The sequence below is a fragment of the Ovis canadensis genome, chromosome X (genome assembly GCF_042477335.2).
Source record: "Ovis canadensis isolate MfBH-ARS-UI-01 breed Bighorn chromosome X, ARS-UI_OviCan_v2, whole genome shotgun sequence".
NCBI lineage: Eukaryota > Metazoa > Chordata > Mammalia > Artiodactyla > Bovidae > Ovis > Ovis canadensis.
Window position 1 is genome coordinate 46744225 of NC_091727.1, and position 27521 is coordinate 46771745.

The 27521-nt window shown below is 41.5% G+C and overlaps 1 pseudogene; it reads left to right on the forward strand.

Moving 5' to 3' along the window:
- Positions 1-18989: 18989 nt before the first annotated feature.
- LOC138929909 (ATP-dependent RNA helicase DDX3X-like) lies at positions 18990-24615 on the forward strand (annotated as a pseudogene).
- Positions 24616-27521: the final 2906 nt, after the last annotated feature.

Consider the following 27521-nt stretch of genomic DNA (forward strand, 5'->3'; position numbering starts at 1 on the left):
TTGCACTCATTTCACACGCTAGTAATGTAATGCTGAAAATTCTCCAAGCCAAGCTTCAACAATACATGAACCGTGATTTCCTGATGTTCAAGCTAGTTTTAGAAAAGGCAGAAGAACCAGAGATCAAATTGCCAACATCTGCTGGATCATCAAAAAAGCAAAAGAGTTCCAGAAAAATATCTATTTCTGCTTTATTGACTACACCAAAGCCTTTGACTGTGTGGATCACAGTAAACTGTGGAAAATTCTGAGAGAGATGGGAATACCAGACCACTTGACCTGCCTCTTGAGAAATCTGTATGCAGGCCAGGAAGCAACAGTTAGAACCGGACATGGAACAACAGACTGGTTCCAAATAGGAAAAGGAGTACATCAAGGCTGTATATTGTCACCCTGCTTATTTAACTTGTATGCAGAGTACATCATGAGAAATGCTGGACTGGAAGAAACACAAGCTGGAATCAAGATTGCCAGGAGAAATATCAATAACCTCAGATATGCAAATGACACCACCCTTATGGCAGAAAGTGAAGAGGAACTAAAAAGCCTCTTGATGAAAGTGAAAGAGGAGAGTGAAAAAGTTGGCTTATAGCTCAACATTCAGAAAATGAGGATCATGGCATCCAGTCCCATCACTTAATGGGAAATAGATGGGGAAACAGTGTCAGACTTTATTTATTGGGGCTCCAAAATCACTGCAGATGGTGACTGCAGCCATATGACCAACCTAGACAGCATATTCAAAAGCAGAGACATTACTTTGCCAACAAAGGTCTGTCTATTCAAGGCTATGGTTTTTCCAGTGGTCATGTATGGATGTGAGAGTTGAACTGTGAAGAAGGCTGAGCACTGAAGAATTGATGCTTTTGAACTGTGGTGTTGGAGAAGACTCTTGAGAGTCCCTTGGACTGCAAGGAGATCCAACCAGTCCATTCTGAAGGAGATCAACCCTGGGATTACTTTGGAAGGAATGATGCTACAGCTGAAACTCCGGTACTTTGGTTACCTCATCTGAAGAGTTGACTCATTGGAAAAGACTCTGATTCTGGGAGGGATTGGGGGCAGGAGGAGAAGGGAATGACAGAGGATGAGATGGCTGGATGGCATCACTGACTCAATGGACGTGAGTCTGAGTGAACTCTGGGAGATGGTGATGGACAGGGAGGCCTGGCGTGCTGCAATTCATGGGGTCACAAAGAGCCGGACACGACTGCGCAACTGAACTGAACTGATGCAGGACTGTTCTACAGCATCAGACTTTACTTTCAGCACCAGACACATGCACAACTGTTTTTTTTAGTGAGCCCTAAATTACATTACATTTATCTTTATAGAAAGAATAAAGAGGGAGATCTCTCTCTCACACACACACACATACACGAAGGCAGTGTGAAGACAGAGCAGAGATAGATGTAGTCACATGCCAAGGAAGGCCAACAGCCACCCATAGCTGGGAGAATCAACAGATTTCCCCTAGAGCCTCCAGAGGGAGTTTGTCTTGCTTTCTGTGGATGGTAACTCCACCACCATTTGAGTTTTCAAAGCCTTTGCCATACTTTTTTGATCAGTTCCATGTTTGTGAAGATTTGGGTGAGCCCAGAATATTCGTATTTTAGAAACTGAATTTGAATATTCTCTTTTTTTTTCAGTTCTCTTCTCTTTCAGATTTCTTTCACACTCTCTGACTCTCATGCCCTGCCCCCACACCAAAGATGAGGTTATCTCAGAGTTTTAGCCTCCTACTTTGTCCAGCACTGTTACATGACTGGGGTTGCCTTCCTTCTTTGGTGTAAGAAAAAAAGAAAGGAAAAAAAAATGAGCAGAATTCCCTCACCATCTTCAGACAACAGGGCCACTGAATTTCATGATATGTACAAGGAAAAACATCTATTTCTGCTTTATGGACTATGCCAAAGCCTTTGACTGTGTGGATCACAATAAACTGTGGAAAATTCTTAGAGAGATGGGAATACCAGACCACCTGACCTTCCTCTTGAGAAATTTGTATGCAGGTCAGGAAGCAACAGCTAGAACTGGACATGGAACAACAGACTGGTTCCAAATAGGAAAAAGAGTACGTCAAGGCTGTATACTGTCATCCTGCTTATTTAACTTCTATGCGGAGTACATCATGAGAAATGCTGGACTGAAAGAAACACAAGCTGGAATCAAGATTGCCCCGAGGAATATCAATAACCTCAGATATGCAGATGACACCACCCTTATGGCAGAAAGTGAAGAGGAACTAAAAAGCCTCCTGATGAAAGTGAAAGAGAAGACTGAAAAAGTTGGCTTAAAGCTCAACATTCAGAAAATGAAGATCATGGCATCTGGTCCCATCACTTCATGGGAAATAGATGGGGAAACAGTGGAAACAGTGTCAGACTTTATTTTTTGGGGCTCCAAAATCACTGCAGATGGTGATTGCAGCCATGAAATTAAAAGACACTTACTCCTTGGAAGAAAAGTTATGACCAACCTAGATAGCATATTCAAAAGCAGAGACATTACTGACTAAGGTCCATCTAGTCAAGGCTATGGTTTTTCCAGTAGTCATGTATGGATGTGAGAGTTGGACTGTGATGAAGGCTGAGCTCCGAAGAATTGATGCTTTTGAACTGTGGTGTTGGAGAAGACTCTTGAGAGTCCCTTGGACTGCAAGGAGATCCAACCAGTCCATTCTGAAGGAGATCAGCCCCTGGATTTCCTTGGAAATAATGATGCTAAAGCTGAAACTCCAGTACTTTGGTCACCTCATGTGAAGTGTTGACTCATTGGAAAAGACTTTGATGCTGGGAGGAATTGGGGGCAGGAGGAGAAGGGGACGACAGAGAATGAGATGGCTGGATGGCATCACGGACTCAATGGACATAAGTCTGAGTGAACTCCGTGAGATGGTGATGGACAGGGAGGCCTGGCGTGCTGCAATTCCTGTGGTCGCAAAGAGTCGGACACGACTGAGTGACTGAACTGAACTGAACTGACTAATACGGAAAAAGTCTTCCTAAGATTGAGGCAAGACACAGTGCAAATGGTCATTCTCTGCTATGGTCTTTGGCAATAGTAAGGTAATTTTCCTGGGACCACTGCTCCAAGGGTTGAGCATTGACTTGAGCATTTAATATCTAAAAGTAGTGATGTGGAGGGGGCAGTCCTAAGATGGTGGAGCAATAGGATGCGGAAACCACTTTCTCCCACACAAATTCATCAAAAGAACACTTCAACGCTGAGTAAATTCCACAGAACCACTTCTGAATGCCGGCAGAGGACATCAGGCACCTACAAAATCAGCTCATTGTCTTTGAAAAGAGGTAGGAAAAAATATAAAAGACAAAAAAAGAGACAAAAGAGGTAGGGAGGGAGCTTAGTCCTGGGAAGGGAGTCTTAAAAAGAGAGAAGTTTCCAAACACCAGGAAACACTCTCACTGCTGAGTCTGTGGTGAGCCTTGGAAGCACAGAGGGCAACATAACAGGGAGGAAAAATAAATAATTAATTAAAACCCACAGATTACGAGCCCAATGGTAACTCCCCCAGTGGAGAAGCAGCACAGATTCCTGCATCTTCCACTACAAGCAGGGACTTGGCAGGGAGGCGCGGGCTGCATTGCTTCACAAGGATCAGGCTTGAATGCCCCGAATGCCCCGAGTGTAACCAGAGTGAGCTAACTTGGGCTAGCAAACCAGACTGTGGGATAGCTACCACGCGAAAAGCTGTAACATAAGAGTCCGCCAGGACTGCACACAGAACAAAGGATGGAACAGAATTAGCCAGCTGCAGACCATCCTCCTCTGGTGACAGGCAGCCAGAGTTGGAAGGGCTGGAAGGGGGCAATCGCAGCCCCAGAGAGACATTACCTATGAAACTGCAAACAGGCTTCTTTGCTAAGACTTCTTGGGGTTCTAGACAGTCATCATCCACCTGAGAAAGTACACCAGCTGTACACCCAGAAAACTGAGCAGCAGGGATGGGATAGGCGATATGTCGCAGCGACCATGCTCATCAAACACCTGAGGTACTCAGACCTGGGAAGGGCACAAAACGCAGGCCCAACCAGTCTGCGCCTCTGAGGACTACCTGAGTGCCTGAGCCTGAGTGACTTAGACCTGGGAGGTGCATGCAGCCCAGGGCCAGCGTCAGATGGTTCCCAGTGGGGCAACCTAGCTGTGTGTGCCGTGAGCGGGGGCAGGCCCAGCATGGCTGGGACACTGCGAGCACTCACCAGTGTTATTTGTTTGCAGCATCCCTCCCTTCACACAGCGCGACTGAACGAGTGAGCCTAAAAAATAAACTGTCCACCACTGCCCCCCTTGTGTCAGGGCAGAAATCAGACACTGAAGAGACCAGCAAATAGAAGAAGCTAAAACAGAGGGAACTACCTTGGAAGTGAGAGGTGCAATAGATTAAAATCCTGTCGTTAGTATCCACTACAAAGGAAGGGGCCTATAGATCTTGAGAAATATAAGCCGGACCAAGGAACTATCTGAAAATGAACTGACCCCACATTGCCCGCAACAATACCAGAGAAAGTCCTAGATATATCTTCACCATTTCTATGATCATTCTTTTTTTTTTTTTTTTTGATGTTTGTTTTTTCTTCTTTTCTTTTTCTTCTTCTTTTTTAACACTTTTTAATTTTTAAGTCCTCTATTTCTCCTTTAGTTTTCATTTTTATAACCTACTATTACTTCCTCCCCCCCAAAAAGACCCTATTTTTAAAGCAAACTTCGTATATATATTAATTTTATTTTATTTTAATTATTTTTTTAATAATTCTTGTGACTTTTTTTTTTCTTTTTTCTTCTTCTATTTTTTAATATTGTATTCTTGAAAATCCAACCTCTACTCGAGATTTTTAATCTTTGCTTTTTGGCATTTGTTATCAATTTTGTACCTTCAAAAACCCAGTCTTCAGTACCCATTTATACTTGAGAGCGAGATTACTCGCCTGACTGCTCTCTCCTTCTTTGGACTCTCCTTTTTCTCCACTAGAGCGTCCCTGTCTCTTCCCTCCCCGTTTTCTTCTCTATCCAACTCTGTGAATCTCTGTGTGTTCCAGACGGTGGAGAACTCTTAGGGAACTGACTACTGCCTAGATCTGTCTTTCTCCTTTTCATTCCCCTCTTTTATACTCCTGACCACCTTTGTCTCCTTCCTCCCTCTCCTCCTCTTTATAATTCCGTGAACATCTCTGAGTGGTCCAGACTGTGGAGCACTCATAAGGAAGTGATTACTGGCTAGCTCACTCTCTCCTCTTTTGATTCCACCTCATCTCATTCAGGTCAGCTCGAACTCCCCCCTCCCTTTTCTCTTCTCCATATAACTCTGTGAACCTCTCTGTGTGTCCCTCAATGTGGAGAAACTTTTCATCTTTAACCTAGATGTTTTATCATTGGTGTGGTATAGAAGGGAAAGTCTTGAGACAACTGTAAAAATAAAACTGAAAACCAGAAGCAGGAGGCTTAAGTCCAAATCATGAGAACATCAGAGAACTCCTGAATCCAGGGAACATTAATCGATAGGAGCTCATGAAACACCGCCAAACCTACACTGAACCAAGCATCACCTAAGGGCCAGCAAGTTCTAGAGCAAGACATACCAGGCAAATTCTCCAGCAACTCAGGAACACAGCCCTGAACTTCAATATACAGGCAGCTCAAAGTTACTCCAAAACCATTGACATCTCATAATTCATTACTGGATATGTCATTGCACTCCAGAGAGAAGAAATCCAGCTCCACCCACCAGAACACTGACACAAGCTTCCCTAACCGAGAAACCTTGACAAGTCGCTGATACAACCCCACCCACAGTGAGGAAACTCCACAATAAAGAGAACTCTACAAACTGCCAGAATACAGAAAGGCCACCCCAAACACAGCAATATAAACAGGATGAAGAGACAGAGGAATACCCAGCAGGTAAAGGAACAGGAGAAAAGCCCACCAAACCAAACAAAAGAGGAAGAGATAGGGAATCTACCAGACAAAGAATTCTGAATAATGATAGTGAAAATTATCCAAAATCTTGAAATCAAAATGGAATCACAGATAAATGGCCTGGAGACAAGGATTGAGAAGATGCAAGAAAGGTTTAACAAAGGCCTAGAAGAATTAAAAAAGAGTCAATACATAATGAATAATGCAATAAATGAGATCAGAAACACTCTAGAGGCAACAAATAGTAGAATAACGGAGGCAGAAGATAGGATTAGTGAAATAGAAGATACAATGGTAGAAATAAATGAGGCAGAGAGGAAAAAAGAAAATCGAATTAAAAGAAATGAGGACAATCTCAGAAACTTCCAGGACAATATGAAACGCTCCAACATTCGAATTATAGAAGTCCCAGAAGAAGAAGCCCAAAAGAAAGGCCATGAGAAAATACTTGAGGAGATAATAGTTGAAAACTTCCCTAAAATGGGGAAGGAAATAATCACCCAAGTCCAAGAAACGCAGAGAGTCCCAAACAGGATAAACCCAAGGCAAAACACCCCAAGACACATATTAATTAAATTAACAAAGATCAAACACAAAGAACAAATATTAAAAGCAGCAAGGGAAAAACAACAAATAACACACAAGGGGATTCCCATAAGGATAACAGCTGATCTTTCAATAGAAACCCTTCAGGCCAAGAGGGAATGGCAAGACATACTTAAAGTGATGAAAGAAAATAACCTACAGCCCAGATTACTGTACCCAGCAAGGATCTCATTCAAATATGAAGGAGAAATCAAAAGCTTTACAGACAAGCAAAAGCTGAGAGAATTCCGCACCACCAAACCAGCTCTCCAACAAATGCTAAAGGATATTCTCTAGACAGGAAACACAAAAAAAGTTTATAAACCCAAACCCAAAACAATAAAGTAAATGGTAACAGGATCATACTTATCAATAATTACCTTAAATGTAAATGGGTTGAATGCCCCAACCAAAAGACAAAGACTGGCTGAATGGATACAAAAACAAGATCCCTATATATGTTGTCTACAAGAGACCCACCTCAAAACAAGGGACACATACAGACTGAAAGTGAAGGGCTGGAAAGACATATTCCATGCAAATAGAGACCAAAAGAAAGTAGGAGTAGCAATACTCATATCAGATAAAATAGACTTTAAAACAAAGGCTGTGAAAAGAGACAAAGAAGGACACTACATAATGATCAAAGGATCAATCCAAGAAGAAGATATAAAAATTATCAATATATATGCACCCAACATAGGAGCACCTCAATATGTAAGACAAATGCTAACAAGTATGAAAGGGGAAATTAACAACAACACAATAATAGTCGGAGACTTTAATACCCCACTCACATCTATGTATAGATCAACTAAACAGAAAATTAACAAAGAAACACAAACTTTCAATAATGCAATAGAGCAGTTAGACCTAATTGATATCTACAGGATATTTCACCCCAAAACAATGAATTTCACCTTTTTCTTACATGCGCATGGAACCTTCTCCAAGATAGATCACATCCTGGGCCATAAATCTAGACTTGATAAATTAAAAAAAAAAAAAAGAAATCCTTCCAAGCGTCTTTTCTGAGCATAATGCAGTAAGATTAGATCTCAATTACAGGAGAAAGACTATTAAAAATTCCAACATATGGAGGCTGAACAACACGCTTCTGAATAACCAACAAATCACAGAAGAAATCAAGAAAGAAATCAAATTATTCATAGAAACGAACGAAAATGAAAACACAACAACCCAAAACCTGTGGGACACTATAAAAGCAGTGCTAAGGGGAAAGTTCATAGCATTACAGGCATACCTCAAGAAAGAAGAAAAAAGTCAAACAACCTAACTCTACACCTAAAGCAACTAGAAAAGGAAGAAATGGAGAACCCCAGGTTAGTAGAAGGAAGGAAATCTTAAAAATTAGGGCAGAAATAAATCCAAAAGAAACAAAAGAGACCATAGTAAAAATCAACAAAGTCAAAAGCTGGTTCTTTGAAAGGATAAATAAAATTGACAGACCATTAGCCAGACTCATCAAGAAACAAAGGGAGAAAAATCAAATCAAAAAAATTACAAATGAAAATGGAGAGATCACAACAGACAATACAGAAATACAAAGGATCATAAGAGACTACTAACAGCAATTATATGCCACTTAAATGGACAATGTGGAAGAAATAAACAAATTCTTAGTAAAGTACAACTTTCCATAAATCACAGCAGGATCCTCTATGATCCATCCCCCAGAATTCTGGAAATAAAAGCAAAAATAAATGGGACCTAATTAAAATTAAAAGCTTCTGCACAACAAAGGAAAATATAAGCAAGGTGAAAAGACAGCCTTCGGAATGGAAGAAAATAATAGCAGATGAAGCAACTGACAAAAAACCAATCTCAAAAATATACAAGCAACTTTTGCAGCTCAATTCCAGAAAAATAAACGACCCAATCAAAAAATGGGCCAAAGAACTAAATAGACATTTCTCCAAGGAAGACATATGGATGGCTAACAAACACATGAAAAGATGCTCAACATCACTCATTATTAGAGAAATGCAAATCAAAACCACAATGAGGTACCACTTCACACCAGTCAGAATGGCTGCGATCCAAAAGTCAGCAAGCAATAAATGCTGGAGAGGGTGTGGAGAAAAGGGAACCCTCCTACACTGTTGGTGGGAATGCAAACTAGTACAGCCACTATGGAGAACAGTGTGGAGATTCCTTTAAAAAGTGGAAGAACTGCCTCATGACCCAGCAATCCCACTGCTGGGCATACACACAAAGGAAACCAGAATTGAAAGAGACACGTGTACCCCAATGTTCATCGCAGCACTGTTTATAATAGCCAGGACATGGAAGCAACCTAGATGTCCATCAGCAGATGTATGGATAAGAAAGCTGTGGTACCTATACACAATGGAGTATTACTCTGCCGTCAAAAAGAATACATTTGAATCAGTTCTAATGAGGTGGATGAAACTCGAGCCAAGTATACAGAATGAAGTAAGCCAGAAAGAAAAACACCAAAACAGTATATTAATGCATATATATGGAATTTAGAAAGATGGTAACAATAACCCTGTATGCAAGACAGCAAAAGAGACACAGATGTACAGAACAGACTTTTTGACTGTGTGGGAGAGGGTGGGATGATTTGGGAGAATGGCATTGAAACATGTATAATATCATATAAGAAAGGAATTGCCAATCTAGGTTTGATGCAAGATACAGGATGCTTGGGGCTACTGCACTGGGATAACCTAGAGGGATGGTATGGGGAGGGAGGTGGGAGGGGGGTTCAGGATTGGGAAGTTATGTACAGCCATGGCGGATTCATGTTGATGTATGGCAAAACCAATACAGTATTGTAAAGTTTAAAAAAAAAAAAAAAGAAGAACACCCCACACAGCTAAATAAATAGCTATGTACTTTAAAAAATAAATAAAAGTAGTGATGTGGAGCCAATGCTATGATAATTCTATACATCAGTAGTCCTTTGGACTTCACTGCAGATTGTCATCTGGCAGACTCTGAAATGGATATTTTTCTGGAGGAGTTTTATGAAGGAGGGCTCTTAGGATCAACACTTGTGAAAGGAAAAGGATGGCAAGAAAGCAGGATTGGGTCAAGAGACAGGTGGAGCTCTGAAGCAATTACAGTGGCTGCCTCAGCCTGTTCTATGGGGGACTCTGAAGATGGCATAGCCATTTTAGGGCTGTCCACAGTTGAGGTGAGAGGGCTGGGGTCTTAAAATCCTGCATTAATCAGTCATTGGATATGGGCCACCACTGGCAGAGGCATGACTTTAGGCAAGACAGGTGTCTTCAGTTATATGTACAACTGAAATCACCTGGATGTGCACTTGAAACTAACACAACATTTTAAATCAACTGTACTCCAATATAAAATTAAAAAAATTTAAAATACTATGTTAACTATACTTAATGACAGAGAAAGCCATACCAAGAAGTCTAAAAATATACTTATTGTTATTTGAATTACATGAACTTTAGCTTATATATTATTAAATATTAAAATAAATATTAATTTTAAAAAAGATAAGATACCTTCAGTTTCAGTTCAGTTCAGGTAAGTTCAGTCGCTCAGTCATGTCCAACTCTTTGTGACCCCGTGAATCGCAGCACGTCAGGCCTCCCTGTCCATCACCAACTCCTGGAGTTTACTCAAACTCTATCGAGTCGGTGATGCCATCCAGCCATCTCATCCTCTGTTATCCCATTCTCCTCCTGCCCCCAAATCCCTCCCAGCATCAGAGTCTTTTCCAATGAGGCAACTCATCACATGCCCAGCATCAGAGTCTTTTCCAATGAGGCAACTCATCACATGAGGTGGCCAAAGTATTGGGGTTTCAGCTTTAGCATGAGTGCTTCCGATGAACATCCAGGACTGATCTCCTTTAGGATGGACTGATTGGATCTCCTTGCAGTCCAACGGACTCTCAAGAGTCTTCTCCAGCACCACAGTTCAAAAGAATCAATTCATCAGTGCTCAGCTTTCTTCACAGTCCAACTCTCACATCCATACATGACTACTGGAAAACCATAGCCTTGACTAGACGGACCTTTGTTGGCATAGTAATGTCTCTGCTTTTGAATATGCTATCTAGATTGGTCATAACTTTCCTTCCAAGGAGTAAGCGTCTTTTAACTTCATGGCTGCAATCACCATCTGCAGTGATTTTGAAGCCCCCCCCAAATAAAGTCTGACACTGTTTCCACCATTTCCCCATCTATTTCTCATGAAGTGATGGGACCGGATGCCATGATCTTCACTTTCTGAATGTTGAGCTTTAAGCCAACTTTTTCACTCTCCACTTTCACTTTCATCAAGAGGCTTTTTAGTTCCTCTTCGCTTTCTGCCATAAGGGTGGTGTCATCTGCATATCTGAGGTTATTGATATTTCTCCCAGCAATCTTTCTTCCACCTTGTGCTTCTTCCAGCCCAGCGTTTCTCATGATGTACTCTACATAGAAGTTAAATAAGCAGGGTGACAATATATAGCCTTGATGTACTCCTTTTCCTATTTGAAACCAGTCTGTTATTCCATGTCCAGTTCTAACTGTTGCTTATTGACCTGCATATAGGTTTCTCAAGAGGCAGGTCAGGTGGTCTGGTATTCCCATCTCTTTCAGAATTTTCCACAGTTTATTGTGATCCACACAGTCAATGTCTTTGGCATAGTCAAAAAAGCAGAAATAGATGTTTTTCTGAAACTCTCTTGCTTTTTCCATGATCCAGTGGATGTTTAGGCAATCCCAAAAGGGGCTGTTATCTGAGGGCTGTTGGCCAAAGGTATTCTTAGCAGCTGAAGTAAAAACTGGCCTGAATTCGGATCTGTGCATGCATGCATGCTCAGTTGCTTCAGTTGTGTCTGACTCTTTGTGACCCCATGGACTGCAGCCCGCCAGGCTCCTCTGTCCATGGGATTTTCCAGGCAAGAATACTAGAGTGGGTTGCCATGCCTTCCTTCAGGGGATCTTCCCAAACCAGAAATCAAACGTGTGTCTCCTGCATGTCCTGCATTGCAGGTGGATTCTTTTAATTCTGAGCCACCAGGGAAGCCTGGGGATCTGAGTGATTCCTTATTATATTCACCACACTCTTTAAAGCAAGTAACACAGTAATCCCCTCTATAAAGCAAAAATTGCAGGAGATGCAAGGAGAATTGATATGAACTCACTAATGATAGGAAGCTTTTAACATACCATTTTCAACTCAAGACAGATCAAAAGGAAAGCAAGGAAGAATACAGAAAACTTAAATGATCAATTAATAAGATATAGAATTATGGATATGTCAACCTCTATACCATGATAATTGGGAATATACCTTCTCAAACAAACAAGAAGTCATCATAGACATTGATCATATATTAAGTCACAAAGGAAATAATAAGTTCCATTATATATAGGATGATTATAAACAACATTCTCTGCTTTTATTAACCAGAAATTCTAGCTGGCAATTTTAAAATGTTCTATTAAAGAATTCTTGAGATGAATGGAAATTAAAAAATGAAGTAATGGAATTAATTTAAAAATAATCTTCATGAAAACATTATATATCAGAAATTATTGGATATAATTTTTTTAAATGATTAGAGGAATCTCTACACCCTTAAACAACATCAACATATATCATCTGATATGAACAGATGAATAATATCAATACCTAATAACATGAAGAAAATGAAAATGTATGAGTTAAATTCACAATTCAAAGCACTAAAGAACAATAAAGTAAAAGCATAGGGAAGAAAGAGTAAAGATAAAAGCTGAAATTAATGAGATTAAAAAAGAAAACCTATATTTTTTACTTCTCATTAGTAAATAAAAAACCTATTTTTGTGTTTCTTGTTTTTTTTTTTTAACTCTGCCATGCATCTTGCAGGATCTTGGTTCCCCAACCAGGGATTGAACCTGGGCCCACTGTAGTGAAAGTACTGGACCAACCAGGGAACTCCCAAAACTCTTTTTTCTTGAACAAATTAGTAAAGTAGATAAACCACTATTGTATTGACTAATAGCTCCAGTTTAACACTAGACTGAAGGATTTAGCCAATAGAGTTAGACAAGAGAAATTAATTAGAGGTATGTGTGTGCATGCATGTTAAGTTGCTTCAGTCATGTCTGACTCTTTGTGACCCCATGGACTGTAGCCCACCAGGCTCCTCTGTCCATGGGATTCTCCAGGCAAGAATACTGGAGTGGTTCATCATGCCCTCCTCCAGGGGATCTTCCTGACCCAGGGATCGAACCTGTGTCTCCTGTGACTCCTGCACTGCAGGCAGATTCTTTACTGCTGAGCCACTGTGGAAGCCCAGTTAGAGGCATGCTGCTGCTGCTGTCACTTCAGTCGTGTCCAACTCTATGTGACCCCATAGACGGCAGCCCACCAGGTTCCCCCGTCTATGGGATTTTCCAGGCAAGAGTACTGGAGTGGGGTGAGTTAGAGGCATAAGAGTTTGTAAAACAGAAATAAAATGATTTCTATTTGCAGATGATATGATAGTAAACCTGGAGACTCCTAGAGTCAATAATAAAACTAACTCAAACAATGAAAGAATTCAGTGAGTCAGCAGGCTATAAAATTAACATAAAGGAATCAGCTGCTCCATGTACACAATAAATAGTTAGCAGATGTAATCTTAGAGAAAAATCCATCTACAATAGCAACAAAGGAGATCAAATACATAAGAATAAATTGAGCAAGGAATATGGTATTCTATACAATGAAAATTTAAAACACCCCTGAAAGACACAAAAGTATTCTTGAACAAATCGAAAGATACTTGTTCATCTTGGATAGGACGAGTCAATATCATAAAGACAGTTCTCTCAAAGTTATTTTTAAAATTTACCACACTCTCAATAAAGTACCAATAAGTTTTATTCTGGGCCTAGGGAAGTTGAACCTAAAATTTACATGGAAAAACAAATTTTTGAGAATAGCAAAATTGTCTAAGTTTCTTGAACTGGCCAGGTTCTCTTCTGCTACTCCACTGTCACCTCACTTAATCTGTTCCTTCTCCATCTTCAGCTCTCAGCGTCTGGGGAGACTTTACTATACTCAGACACACACACACACAGTCTAAGACATATTTTGTCATATACTCTCACAGAACTGTGTTCCTCTCCTTCACAGCATTTGGCCCAATTCAGGATCATTTACACACTGAGGGATTTCTTTGATTAAAGCTGGTCTCCCAATTCAGGGTCATTTATACACTGAGGGATTTCTTTGATTAAAGCTGGTCTCCTCGCCTAGGCTGAAAAGGTCATGAGAGTAGAGACAGGGAGTGTTTTCCTCACCACATGTCTCCTGAGTTCAGTTCAGTTCAGTTGCTCAGTCGTGTCTGACTCTGTGACCCCATGGACTGCAGCACGCCAGGCTTCCCTGTCCATCACCACATCCCGGAGCTTATTCAAACTCATGTCCATTGAGTCAGTGATGCCAACCAACCATCTCATCCTCTGTCATCCTCTTCTCCTGCCTTCAATCTTTCCCAGCATCAGAGATTTTCCAATGAGTCAGTTCTTCGCATCAGGTGGCCAAAGTATTAGAGTTTCAGCTTCAGCATCAGTCCTTCCAATGAATATTCAGGACTGATTTCCTTTAGGATGGACTGTTTGGATCTCCTTGCAGTTCAAGGGACTCTCTAGAGTCTTCTCCAACACCACATTTCAAAAGCGTCAGTTCTTTTTTTTTTTAATTTATTCATTTTAATTGGAGACTAATTACTTTACAATATTGTGGTGGTTTTTGCCGTACATTGACATGAATCAGCCATGGGTATACATGGGTTCCCCATCCTGAACCCCTCTCCCACCTCCCTCCCCATCCCATCCCTCAGGGTCTTCCCAGGGCACCAGCCCCGAGCACCCTGTCTCATGCATCAAACCTGGACTAGTGATCTATTTCACATATAATAATATACATGATTCAATGCTATTCTCTCAAATCATCCTACCCTCGCCTTCTCCCACAGAGTCCAAAAGTCTGTTCTTTACATCTGGGTCTCTTTTGCTGTCTCACATATAGGATCATCATTACTATCTTTCTAAATTCCATATATATGTGTTAATATACTGTGTTGGTGTTTTTCTTTCTGACTTACTTCACTATGTATCATAGGCTCCAGTTTCATCCACCTCATTAGAACTGATTCAAATGCATTCTTTTTAAAAGCTGAGTAATATTCCATTGTGTATATGTACCACAGAAAAGCATCAGTTCTTCAGCGCTCAGCTTTCTTTATAGTCCAACTATCACATCCATACATGACTGCTAGAGAAACCACAACTTTACTAGACGGACCTTTGTTGGCAAAGTAATGTCTCTGCTTTTCAATATGCTTTCTAGGTTGGTCATAACTTTTCTTCCAAGAAACAAGCGTCTTTTAATTTCATGGCTGCAGTCACCATCTGCAGTGATTTTGGAGCCCCCCGAAATAAAGTCTATCACTATTTCCATAGTTTCCCCATCTATTTGCCATGAAATGATGGGACAGGATGCCATGATCTTAGTTTTCTGAATGTTGAGTTTTAAGCCAACTTTTTCACACTCCTCTTCAGCTCAGCACAAATATTTTTGAATAAATATTGAGATATGAAAAAAATACAAGGGAAAGTCCAGCCATTTTTTAGGAAGTTTGGTCTCCAGGTCCAGAATTTTTAAAGTATTGGACTTTCCTGGTGGTGCAGTGGTTAAGAATACACCTACCAATGCAGAGGATATGCGTTCAATCCCTGGTCCAGGAAGACCCCACATGCCATGATGCTACTAAGCTCGTGCACCACAAGTACTGAGCCCACTCGTCTGAGAAGAAGCCATTGCAATGAGAAGCCTGCACATCATAACCAGAGAGTAGCCCCCACTAGCCGCAACTAGTAAAAGCCCATGTGCAGCAACAATGACCCAGTGAAGCCAAAAATAAATGAATAAATACAAATAATAAAGTATTAAAGATGTGATTTTAGCATCCCTGTTTATAATGTTTGAAACCTCATGAAAAAGAGAGAATCAAAAGAAATAATTTTTTCTTTCCCCCATTTCAACCATTGGTCTCATTTTCCCTCAGCCAGGCCTGCAGATTCTGTTCTCACACTGTCTCTCCATCCCTTCCTTTCCTACTGCCATCTACTTCAGATTCTCCTCCCCTTTTGCCCGAGCACATCTTCTGCCTCCATCTCAATTCACTGGACTCCAGCAAAACTATTTTTGGAATTTCGTTTCTGCTAATATAGTCAGTGGTTTGCTTTCAAAGACCAGATATAAAAGTGCTTCCTCCCAGAAGTCAACTATGTGCTTGACATCATGATAAGTTCTGGCATTCAAGACCCCTAACTACACAATTTATAAGCTTCAACAACTTGAGTCTTTACCCAAAGACCCATTGGAAGCCATGATAGACTCCAAGGTCAGGAGTGACAAGACTGGAATAAATCACTGATTCAAAATCAGAAGAAAGCAGATTGGAGACAGAGACCAGTTAAGCAGTTTTTACAGGGGACAGAGGGTGCAAACCTGGGCTAAGGTGGGGGTAGTGGCAATGAAGAGAAGTAAACAGATTAAAGGGCCTTGAAGGGACTTCCCTGGCAGCCCGGTGGTTAAGACTCGATGCCTCCAATGTACGGGTGCAGGTATGATCCGTGGTTGGGGAACTAAGATCTCACATGGCATGCAATGTGCCCCCCCCCCCAAAAAAAAAACGTTTTTAATGAGCTATAAGGAGGTAAAACCAGTCTGCCTTGGCTGGTGGATTGGACTGAAGCAAGAGGCAGGACTGAGAAAGAGGAAAGTACCAAGACCAACTCCTATGTTTTTGACTGCATAATAGAATAGATAGTTTTCCCGTTCACATATTAAACTTGAGATGACCTTGAGTCAACCAAGAGGGATTGTCAAGTTGACAACTAGATTTCTAGGTCTGGAGCTCCAATGAGAAATCTGGCCCAAAAAAGTCAACCAGGGGTTACTGAACAAACCATAGAGAAGAAAAATGGCCTAAGACTGAGTCTGAAGGAATTCTAAGCATTCTAAAACATTGAATAACTAGCCAGAGGAGGGTAAGCTTCTCATGACAATGGCAGTGACTCAGAATACTTGAAGCTTACTCCACATCATGCAATGGGTTTCTATCTATAGCTAGCTAGCTAGCTAGCTGTATTACATGATTTAATTCTTACAACAACCTTGCAGGGTAGGTACTATTAGGGTCATGGATATACAAAGCCCAGTCTCCCAAGTGCTGAGCTCTGAAAGTCCAGCAGTGAAACGAGAGGAGAGCCAAGCAGGAGGTGATATCATCAAAGCTGAAAGAAGAGAGAGTTTGAAGGCAGAAGCTGTCAACAGTGTAAACACTATTGCAAAGTCAATTAGGTGAGACATTAAAAATGTCTCCTGGATTCAAGAATGCAGAAACTGTTAATAAGTTTTGAAAGAGCTGTTTAGGTAGCAGTACTGGGTTGGAACCCAGACTGGACTGTGCTGAGAATGAGTAGGGGATGACAGCAGGGAGGGAGCAATTACAGACAACTCCGCTGAAAAGTTGGGCTCTGAGGAGCGCGCAGGGAAACCAGTGACAGCGGGACCAGGGTGTGGCCAGGATGTCTGACAGGAGGACACAAGAGCAGGCTGGAATCCAGCCAGGCTCTGCATTCTGGCTGATAATGTGGGCCTGGGCCTGTAGCCTGAAGGCAGGGGTGCTTTTTACAATGTGGTCAGCCTCCCTTTCTGCAGTTCCTCTATCTGGAGGAACTACCTTCTGATTCCCATAAGAGAGTTGAAGGTAAAGCTGTGCTAGATGAGGCTGTGACTCAATGGGACTTTAAAGAGGGCCATTTAACTATGCTGAATTCTCACACTGGTGAGAAAAATCTGGCTGAGAGAGTGTGATTTAATTAACAGGAGGGAGAAATGGTGACTGATAGGGGGACCAGGGCCTACTCTATAATAGCAAAATGAAGAAAAAGCGGGCGGCAGTTTCACTAACTTTTTTGTTCAGTCGCTCAGTAGTGTCTGACTCTTTGCAACCCCATGGACTGCAGCATGCCAGGCTTCCCTGTTCTTCACCAACTCCTGGAGCTTGCTCAAACTCTTGTCTATTTAGTTGGTGATGCCATCCAGCCATCTCATCCTCTGTCGTCCCCTTCTCCTCCTGCCTTCAATCTTTCCCTGCATCAGGGTCTTTTCCAATGAGTCAGCTCTTCACATCAGGTGGCCAAAGTATTGGAGCTTCAGCTTCACCATCAGTCCTTAGATGGGATAAAAATCACCTTGTAGAAAAAAACTTTATGGTTTTGTTAATTGCCTGCTGGGGTGACAGACAAGTGACCTTGATGATTCCTAGGGGGTCTTAGGATCACTGGGTTTTGGTCCTCACGGTTGCCCTTGAGATGTTGCCATCACTGTCTCTGTGACCCTTCTGCTGCCTCCCACCTGTGCCTGGGGCCCAGGAAGGTTTGGGACAGTGCTTCTGATCATCTCTGTAAAAATGAACATGTAGCTACCCCTCCTTGAGTCCTGCTCTTCTTTCATGCATAGCCAGGAAGAACTCACATGCTCTCTGCTGTGGGGCCATAGACTTTTCTCTCTCCTTTCCCCAATGCCCAGCCTAGGGGAGGAGCCCATGGAGCATTGCTCTTTCCTCTGCTTTTCCAAGATGTTTTATCTAAGTTCTCATACTTCTGTATCAGCTAGCTTTTGCTGTGTAATAGCTCCCTAAAACTTAGCATCTTAAAACCCACATTATTATTGCCCATAGCTCTTCCCTGGTGGCTCAGATGGTAAAGAATCTGCCTACAATGCAGGACACCCGGGTTCAATCCCTGGGTCGGGAAGATCCCCTGGAGAAGGGAATGGCTACCCACTCCAGTATTCTTGCTTGGAGAGTTCCATGGACAGAGGAGCCTGGTGGACTACAGTCCATGGGGTCACAAAGAGTTGGACACAACTGAGCAACTAACACTACTACTATGACATAGTATGGGTCAGCTTGGTGGTTCTCCTGATTTAGAAATGGGCCTGGAGCATGTTCAGCCATCCTGCATGGCATGTGGGATCTTAGTTCCCCAACCAGGAGTTGAACCTGGGCCCCTTGCAGTGGAAGCACAGAGTACTAACCACTGGATTGCCAGGGAAGTCCCTGTCACATCTTTGCAAAGCACGCTTCTCAGACCAGCAGCACCCAGAAACTTATTGGAAATGTAGGTGCTCTAGTCCCACTCTAGCCCTAATGAGTGAGTTTCTGGTTTTCGGCAAGAACACCTGGTGGTTTATGTGTACACTACAGTTTGAGAAGCACTGATCTAAGACATCCTCCCTCACCTGTGTGGCATTAGCACGCTGGTTGGTCTGGAAGCCTCAGCTGGGATGGCTTACTCTCTGAATCATGTGGCTAGCCCAGGCTTCTTCACACAGTGATCCCAGAGTTCCCAAGGGCAGCAAGAGGGCAATCCCCACGGTGGAAGCATTTTTTCAAGCCTCTGCTCATGTCATATTTGTTAATGTCACCTTGGCCAATGCAAGTCACAGGGCCATCCTAGAGTCAGTGTGGGAAGGCACTACCAAAGGACATGGAAAGAGGAGGGGGAGATTTTGTGGTCGTTTTAAAATACCTACCACACTCTCCAGTACCAGAGTTTAGGCTTTTGGAAGGAGACACCAGCGACCTTTTACATCCTGTCTAGCCACATCCCTCCCTACCAGTGAGTGCAGAGCTAACTACTTGATTAAAAAAGGGGAGAAAGGAAAAGTGAAAACATAAAGAAAAAGTTATAGATTTAATATTGGAAAATAATATCTTGCAAATGAGAAGAGGGGTACAGAAGTAAGTGGATACATGGGTCTGATAGTTGAAAAGTGAGGTTGTCCAACCTTTTCACTTTCTCTATGAAGTAGGAGGTAAGATCATCTGTTTAGAATGGAGAGGCAGGTGGAGGGCAAAGAGGAAAAACAGAGTAGACCTCTATCCAGAGAAGGTTTGAAATAGACACAATTAACTTGAGGCTGGAACTGGATGGACATGAAAAACATAGGCTACTGGGGACCATTTAAGGTGATGATTGACTTTATCTTGATGCTAATCTGTCCTTTGGGAGAACTTCTTGCAATACTGTTTGTGGGCACACAGTTCAGTTCAGTTGCTCAGTTGTGTCTGACTCTTTGCGACCCCATGAACTGCAACACGCCAGGGCTACCTGTCCATCACCAACTCCCGGAGTCCACCCAAACCCATGTACACTGTATCGGTGATGCCATCCAACCATCTCATCCTGTGTTGTCCCCTTCTCCTCCTGCCCCCAATCTTTCCCAGCATCAGGGTCTTTTCAAATGAGTCAGCTCTCCACATCAGATGGCCAAAGTATTGGAGTTTCAGCTTCAACATCAGTCCTTCCAATGAACACCCAGGACTGATCTCCTCTAGGATGGACTGGTTGGATTTCCTTGAAGCCCAAGGGACTCTCAAAAGTCTTCTCCAACACCACAGTTCAAAAGCATCAATTCTTCAGTGCTCAGCTTTCTTTATAGTCCAACTCTCACGTCCATACATGACTACTGGAAAAACCATAGCCTTGACTAGATGGACCTTTGTTAGCAAAGTAATCTCTCTGCTTTCTAATACGCTGTCCAAGTTGGTCATAACTTTCCTTCCAAGGAGCAAGCGTCTTTTAATTTCATGGCTGCAATCACCATCTGCAGTGATTTTGGAGCCCACAAAAAAAAAAAAAAAAGTCTGACACTGTTTCCACTGTTTCCCCATCTATTTGCCATGAAGTGATGGGACCGGATGCCATGATCTTCGTTTTCTGAATGTTGAGCTTTAAGCCAACTTTTTCACTCTCCTCTTTCACTTTCATCAAGAGGCTCTTTAGTTCTTCACTTTCTGCCATAACGGAGGTGTCATCTGCATATCTGAGGTTATTGATATTTCTCCCGGCAATCTTGATTCCAGCTTGTGCTTCCTCCAGCCCAGCGTTTCTCATGACATACTCTCCATATAAGTTAAATAAGCAGTGTGACAATATACAGCCTTGACATATTCCTTTTTCTATTTGGAACCAGTCTATTGTTCCATGTCACAGAAAGGACAAAAGCTGGGTTTGTCGCTAAGTGAATAATGAAAAGATAGAGGGCCAGAAACTTTAGATTATTGGTATAAATGTTATAAAAAATAATGATCTGGGAGTCTCTTAGCTGAATATGAAAAATTAAGAAAGTGGGGGTGGTGGTCAATGAAATTGGAAAATAGGTTTTAAACCAGGGTCTGAAAGGAAACGGAATTGTGGGCAAGAACAGGATGCTTGAGCTAGTGATTTCAGAGGTGAAGTCATTTCTGTGATGAAAAAGCCCACAGCAGAATATCTTTGGAGATGTTCTCACTTTTCCAGTCTGCACACCTTCCCCTGGTGGAGATGAGTAGTTCTACTTTCCTTCCTCGTTAATCTTAAAACACTTGGAAAAGAGGGAGTGTTCAGTATCCTCCTGAAACAGGGTAAAAATTAGCCTTCTTAGTTCCTTTTTGGATTTCAGGCCCTCAATGCTTAATCTGCCTCTTGGACTTCCTGCCACTTTTTCATTCATCCTTGAGTACATGTTCCTCCTTATGGGTTCTGTTAAACACCGAGCTCCTGATAAATTCCACCATCCTACCACTCAGGTTCTATAAATGTATTTTGTTCACGTGTGTCAAAATAGGCTAGGTTATGCTGTGTGCTAACAAAGGACCCCAAAATCTCAGGCACTAAAACTTATCTTCATTTTACAAATGAGTAAACTGAGGAACACAAGGGTAATGATAGCAATATAAAACATGTGATTGGGCACTGGGATGACCCAGAGGGATGGTACGGGGAGGGAGGAGGGAGAGGGGTTCAGGATGGGGACACATGTATACCTGTGGTGGATTCATGTTGATGTATGGCAAAACCAATAAAATATTGTAAGGTAATTGACCTCCAATTAAAATAAATAAATTTATGTTAGAAAAAAAAGAAAAAAAATGTGATTGGCATGCTCCATATTTTTCAAAAATAGCTCCGAGTCACTGATTTATATACTCTGTCAAAACAAAAGCATCATTAAAGCCACAGTTCTCCTGTGAGAGGGCCTTTGTGTTGAACCCAACACATTAGCTCAGCAGTGGAAGACTCCAAGTTCTCCATACTCTTCAGGGATGAGTCATGTGGCAGTGAAAATGCACTTGGGCTAGACCAGCAGTTTGCTGGCCTAGACCCAAACTCATCAGATAATCAGAATGGAGGAAGTATAGCCAGCAAAGGGTGCTATATTTCTCCTCACCTAAGGACCAGAGAAGCTACTAAAGGATTCTATGATAAAGACAGTTCAGGGTGGAGTTCTAGTAAAGATAAGGAAGCATACAGCAGTTTTGGTTCCCACAGTGATTCAAGAGGGAAGTCTAATTTCTTCAGTGATTGTGGAAGTGGATCAAGGGGAAGGTTCGGTGACTGTGGATGAAGTGACTATGACAATTTTGGCAGTCATGGTGGCAGAGGTGGCTTTGGCAAATATAAGCATGGAAATAGTCGCTGGTGTGACAAATCCGATGAAGATGATTGGTCAAAGCCACTCCCACCAAATGAATGCTTGGAACAAGAACTCTTCTTGTCAGGAGCCACGTTAGGCATTACTGACAAAATGGAGGCACAGTCCCCAGCCCCCTCTCCTCATTCCGCAGGCATGGATCCCAGGATGAAGGAGTTAGGCTTTGTAATTCTGACTTGTCTTTTCCTCTCCTTGGCTGAATTGACTGAAAAGGAATATTAAGGTGCTTATTGTTCTTGAGAGGAGCATGAGAAGGCACAAAGCCTTCTGCAGCATTGCTCAGAAAATAATTCATACAGTTAATCATTGACATTTGTTCAAGGACTTCTACAAAAGAGTGTTCCAGGATAAGCACATAGGCTTCAGCTTGAGGCCATGGGAGGGATTGATATCTGAAGCCTATTTGTGAGGAGAATGTTTATGACAAAGGAGTTTATTGAATTTAGGGCTTAGAAATAATTAAAATAGTTAGAAGTTAAAGATTTAAGGAATATTGTAAAGTTAGCATATTTTACTATAGCTTATAGAAGTTAGGAATTTTTAGAGACACTATAGCTAGAAGCCTTTCTGAGAGATACTGAGCTCAGGATGTTAGGGGCAAACAGGATATAGGAAGATAAGTGGTAAACTGAGGAATGTATAATGAGTTACAATGCAATCACAAGTTAACTATAAGACACATTAGAGGAGGTAGATAATAGATGGCAAAGCTGATTCTGAGAGAATCGCTGAAGCAGGAACTCTGACGAGTAACAATGATTTATGGAGATAATAAATCTGGGTGAGGGGGAACTGAAAATGTCAAACCTCTGACCTAATGTTTTTGTATAAGTATAAAAGAGAATCTTAAACTTGGAATAAACAGGCAGTCCAAAAGAAAAATGAGAGGCTGTCTCATCACCGACACCATTTGCCTCTTTAAGTTGAATTCCTGGCTGCTGGAGTTGGACTCTGGCATTTTCTGGAGGCAACACTGGGGTTAACTTTGAAAAGTATGAGGACATTCCAGTTGAAGCAACAGGCAACAAAGGTCCTTCACACAGTGAAAGTTTCAATGATGTTAGATGGGAGTAATTATTATGGGAAACATTGAGCTTACTTGTTATACTCACCCAACTCCAGTGCAAAAGCATGCTATTTCTATTATCAAAGAGAAGAGTGACTTGATGGTCTGTGCCCAAACAGGGTCTGGGAAAACTGCAGCATTTCTCTTGCCCATCTTAAGTCAGATTTATTTTGTGGGTCCAGGCCAGGCTCTGAGGGCCACGAAGGAAAATGGAAGATATGGGTGCTGCAAACAATACCCAGTCTCTTTGGTGTTAGCACCAACTAGAGAATTGGCTGTACAGATCTATGAGGAAGCCAGGATATTTTCATACCAATCTAGAGTTTGTCCTTGTGTGGTTTATGGTGGTGCTGATATTGGCTAGCAAATTTTAGACTTAGAACATGGATGCCATTTGTTAGTTACCACTCTAGGACGTCTAGTGGATATGATGGAAAGAGGGAAAATTTGATTAGACTTCTGCAAATACTTGGTGTTAGGTGAAGTTGATCAGATGTTGGATATGGGGTTTGAACCTCGAATACATAGAATCATTGAACAAGATATTATGCCACCAAAGGGAGTTCACCACACTATGATGTTTAGTGCTACCTTCCCTAAGGAAATACAGATGTGTGGTAATGATTTCTTGAATAAATATATATTTTTGGCCATAGGAAGAGTTGACTCTTCCTCTGAAAACATCACACAGAAAGTAGTTTGGGTGGAAGAGTCAGACAAACAGTCATTTCTGCTTGACCTTCTAAATGCAACAGGCAAAGATTCACTGACCTTAGTGTTTGTGGAGACCAAAAAGGGTGCAGATTCTCTAGAGGATTTCTTATACCATGAAGGATATGCTTGTACCTGTATCCATGCAGACCAATCTCAGAGAGATAGAGAAGAGGTCCTTTACCAGTTCTGCTTAGGAAAAAGCCTGATTCTCATGGCTACAACAGTAGCAGCAAGAGGACTGGACATATCAAATGTGAAACACGTTATCAATTTTGACTTGCCGAGTGATATTGAATAATATGTACATTGCATTGGCTGTATAGGATGTGTAGGATACCTTGGCCTTGCCACCTCATTCTTTAATGAGAGGAACATAAATATTACCAAGGATTTGTTGGATCTTCTTGTTGAAGCTAAACAGGAAGTGCCATTTTGGTTACAAAACATGGCTTATGAATACCACTACAAGGGTAGCAGTCGTGGATGATCCAAAAGTAGTAGATTCAGTGGAAAATTTGGTGCCAGAGACTATCGACAGAGTAGTGGTGACAGCAGTTCCAGCGTCAGCAGCAGCCGAGCCAGCAGCAACTGCAGTGATGGAGGCGGCCATGGAAGCAGCAGAGGGTTTGGTGGAGGTGGCTGTGGAGGCCTTTACAACAGTGATGAATATGGAGGAAATTATAACTCCCAGGGAGTTGACTGGTGGGGTAACTGAACCTGCTTTGCAGTAGGTCACCCTGCCAAACAAACTAATATGGAAACCACATGTAACTTAGCCAGACTATGCCTTGTATAGCTTCAAGAAATTGCAGTACATTACCAGCTGAGATTCTCCAATGAATTTTTTTTAAGGGAGCTCAAGGTCACATGGAGAGTCAAAAGGAACAATCAGCAGCCCTATTCATAAGGTGGTTTGAAGACTTCATTGCTGTAGTTTGGATTAACTCCCCTCCCAACCCCCATCCCAAACTGCATTTATAATTTGTGACTGAGGATCATTTGTTTGTTAATGTACTGTGCCTTTAACTTTATACAACTTTTAATTTTGATGTCCTGTTGGCTCAGTAATGCTCAAGATATCAATTGTTTTTGACAAAATAAATTTAACGAACTTGGGCTAAAATCAAACCTTGGCACACAGGTGTGATACAACAGGAATCATCGATTCATCCATAAATATTATAAGGAAAGAACCTATGCAGTAGCCTGCATTAGGGCTTTTGGATATTTGCAGATTGGGGGGAAACAAACAACAAATGTCTTTGAAGCCTATTAATGGAATTAGTTTCTAATGTGGCAAACTATATTAAGTTAAGGTTTTGATTTCTTCACTCTATCCTGGATAGGTATTTAGAACCCGATAGTCTTTAAACAAGCCATTCCAGTCATGATGAGGTGATGTATGAATACATGCATACATTCAAAGCACTGTTTTCAAATTTAATGCAAGTAAATACAGCAATTCCTCTTTCAGTGTTTAGGCAGATCATTAATTATGAGCTAGCCAAATGTGGGCATAATATTACAGGGAAAGTTTAAAGGTCTGATAACTTGAGATAGGGTTTCAGGAGAATTCATCTACTTAAGACTTTTAAAATGCCTGCCATAAGTGAAATTGAAATGGTAGAATGGCTGACTGCAGCAATGACCAGCCCTTGTCAGGGCCCTGGATGATTTTTGGTCTAATAACGCATACTAGTGTTGATGTTTTTTGGTCAAGAGGGTATGAACAGGAAGAATTAAATTCAGCAGACTTTCTTTTAAATGCTGATTCATATTACTCTGTTCAAGCTGTGTTGAGATGTTAAACTGGCTTACTATAGAATTTGTAAACACAGCTCCAGAAGAGTAACAAACTGAAGTCTTTGAGACCACATAGGTTAGAAATATGTACATAACTGCACAAGGTGTCAATTCTGCTACACAGTGCAGTTTTAGTCAGTTTTAGTTGCATGGGTTTCCATTGTATTTATAGTCTGTTTATGCTAAATCTGGCCAAAGATGAGCATTGTCCACCACTAAAATGCCTCTGCCACTTGTGAAATCTGTGCTAATTTTGTGGCCAGAATGCGGTGATCAAAATGCTCAATCTTTTTACAGTAGCATAGGAAGATGGCGAAAATTTCCTAAAGTGCAATAGATTTTCAAGTGTATTGTGGCTTGTTCTAAAACTTTTATTAAGTAGGTGCACTTGACAGTATTGAGGTCATTTGTTATGGTACTATTTCAATTAGTCTTAGGTTTAGGTCCTTGCACATTTTGCCCATAACTTTTTACAAAGTACTTCTTTTATTGCACATTCAGATAATTACATATATATATATATATATATATATATATATATGTCTTGTATGCATGTCCTTATACTGCCAATCTTATTTTGTCTCTTGGAGATTGTTGAACACAGCTTGTCTAGGAAGGGGATGGGACTAGATTCTAAAATCTATTTGGGACCATGGGAATGATAGTTGGGAAGAAAACTATTTGCACATGACAGATTTCTACATACTTTTTGCTGCAACCCACTCCAGTATTCTTGCCTGGAGAATCCCAGGGACAGAGGAGCCTGTGGGCTGCTGTCTATGGGGTCGCATAGAGTTGGACACGACTGAAGTGACTTAGCAGTAGTAGCAGTAGCATCATGTTATATTTATTGAACATTTTGACAAATACTTATTTTTGTAAGACTAAAAGTGATTCTTTGAAAGTTTAAAAAGAAACTTCACCAAAAGACAGTACAAAAACACTGGCACTTGAACGTTGAATGTCACTGTATGCATGGAGTTATATATTTCAGGGTAGTGTGAGCTTTTAATGTTCAGTTCAGTTCAGTTCGATTCAGTTGCTCAGTAGTGTCCGACTTTTGCGACCCCATGAATCACAGCACGCCAGGCCTCCCTGTCCATCACCAACTCCCGGAGTTCACTCAGACGCATGTCCATTGAGTCAGTGATGCCATCAGCCTCTGTCTTCCTCTTCTCCTCCTGCCCCCTGTCCCTCCCAGCATCAGAGTCTTTTCCAATGAGTCAACTCTTCACACGAGGTGGCCAAAGTACTGGAGTTTCAGCTTTAGCATCATTCCTTCCAAAGAAATCCCAGGGCAAATCTCCTTCAGAATGGACTGGTTGGATCTCCTTGCAGTCCAAGGGACTCTCAAGAGTCTTCTCCAACACCACAGTTCTAAAGCATCAATTCTTCGGCACTCAGCCTTCATCACAGTCCAACTCTGACATCCATACATGACCTCACGAAAAACCATAGCCTTGACTAGACAGACCTTAGTCGGCAAAGTAATGTCTTAGCTTTTGAATATGCTTTCTAGGTTGGTCATAACTTTCCTTCCAAGGAGCAAGCGTCTTTTAATTTCATGGCTGCAGTCAACATCTGCAGTGATTTTGGAGCCCCCCAAAATAAAGTCTGACACTGTTTCCCCATCTATTTGCCATGAAGTGATGGGACCGGATGCCATGATCTTCGTTTTCTGAATGTTGAGCTTTGAGCCAACTTTTTCACTCTCCTCTTTCACTTTCATCAAGAGGCTTTTTCGTTCCTCTTCACTTTCTGCCATAAAGGTGGTGTCATCTGCATATCTGAGGTTATTGATATTTCTCCTGGTAATCTTGATTCCAGCTTGTGTTTCTTCCAGTCCAGCATTTCTCATGATGTACACTGCATATAA